We start from the raw sequence: 2,012 nt of genomic DNA on the forward strand, positions 1-2,012 counted from the left end.
ACGTGATCATTTAATTAGGGGCGAGATATTTAACAATCTTATTATTGATTAATGACAACCTTCGCGATTCGCGGCACGTAATCGCTTAAAGAGGCGCGAGAAATTTAACAATCTTATTTTTAATTATCCAAAACTTTCGCGAGTCCCGGCACGTGGTTGTTTAAATATCGCGAAAAGTTTTACCATTTTATAAATTAATAAAGATGGGACTCAATCCTCGACACGGTTTAAATAAGCGAAACGCGGAGAAAATTTATCAATTAATGAAGGGTCTCAATTGCCAACGGTTTAATTCGCGCTTTTACACAAAATCTCATTGTATTTGTCCAAATATCTTATTGTTATTCCGTTGGTCTGTTTAGTTTTGTTATTTTATTATTGTAGATTTTCCTTCAATCTTTAATAAGATTGAACGAATTCCCTGTAGCCCCCCTTCTCACATTTAAGCGTCCTTCGTAAGCTCTTCCGTGTTTTCGCAGTGTCACCTCCGTACTAATGCGGGTACTTTAAATTTATATTTTATTCACTGAAAGAAATATGTGTTAGACACCACACAAAATTATTCTCATGCGTCACATGCATTTATGAATATGAATTTAAGCATGGAATAAACACGACTGTATTTCAAAGAATTCAAAGAAAACTATCCGTGCTATTCGCAGATTTTCCAGAGATAGAAAAGAGAAATTTTCTCGAGCGTTTAGCAAAAAGTGTAAAGCACATCTTTATTAAATTCGAAGAACTTATTGACAAGTAGGTTCTCTCTTAGAATGTAATTCTTCTTATTATATAATTGTTATTACGATTCTTATTATTCTATCATTGTCTAACACTTTTTGCGAGCGTATTGATTAAAATAATTTCTTCTCCCTCTATGTATTTAAGTTTAAAAAAATTTTTTTTAATTTTAAATGTATACATAATATGTGCAAAAATTTCGTATTATCGTGGAACAAGATACTCCCGAATGTTAATAATTAATCACGTCAACAGTAAATTCATTTCGATCAATCTTTTACGTTCAAATTCTTGTAATTATTACATATAATTACAAGATATTATATTCATGTAGTTATTATATATAATTTTGAACGTAATAATATAATAATATGCCTTTATATGTGAAATAATAGAGCAGACAACATATTAAATTATATCAAAAAACAAGAAAAAATATAATTAAAAGGAATAAATTATAGTTAAAACAGAAATTCAACATTCATCATTTTGCGACATCTCTAGTAATATAGAAATTCTCGAGTCTCTAGAAATTTTCTATCCGAGCCAGTAAATTTTATAATAATAAATATATTTAAAAAATTCTATGATAGGTAAGATATTGCTGTAAGAATAATCGATCCATCAGAGTGCAGCGACAAAATCAAATAACACGACTCACCGATAGAAATGAAGAGATTATATATTTTATGTATCTCTCAATGCGAAATCTATTCTTATGATAAGTAATAAGTATATTATTAATTGTTTTTTACCTATATCGTTGTACTCAGGTCACGATCGTCCTTCCTCAGATCCCGCTTGTCCTTCGACGAACCGCGGTCAATCTCCGTCGCCTCCGTCTCGACGACCTCGGACTTTAAGCTCTGATTAACGGATGTAGGCTCGGTGAGAATTCGGTGCGTCTCGATTGGGCTTTGGCCGAACGCGCGCACTTACTGCAGGGTAAACCCGGTATATACGCCGCACCTATAAAAAACTTAATTTTTCAGATATTATCGATTAAGTTTAAGTTAAATGAACTATGCCAGTAAAAACTTTGTACTGTTTACTATTATAAAAAAAATATTAGGAATCCAAATTATTTATTTTTTATATTTAAAAAAATATTTCTATAAACCCTTGCATTTTTGCCTTATAAAAATAGGGGTGGGTTATACGGCTACTCATGAGTGAGATAAATGACTTGAAAAATACACAAATAATCTAAATAATAATAGTGAATAACACGTGAATTGACAACGTATTTGCATTTACTCATTAATAAATAAATA

This window comes from Wasmannia auropunctata, unplaced genomic scaffold, assembly GCF_000956235.1.
Source record: "Wasmannia auropunctata unplaced genomic scaffold, wasmannia.A_1.0 LD336048.1, whole genome shotgun sequence".
NCBI classification, from domain to species: domain Eukaryota; kingdom Metazoa; phylum Arthropoda; class Insecta; order Hymenoptera; family Formicidae; genus Wasmannia; species Wasmannia auropunctata.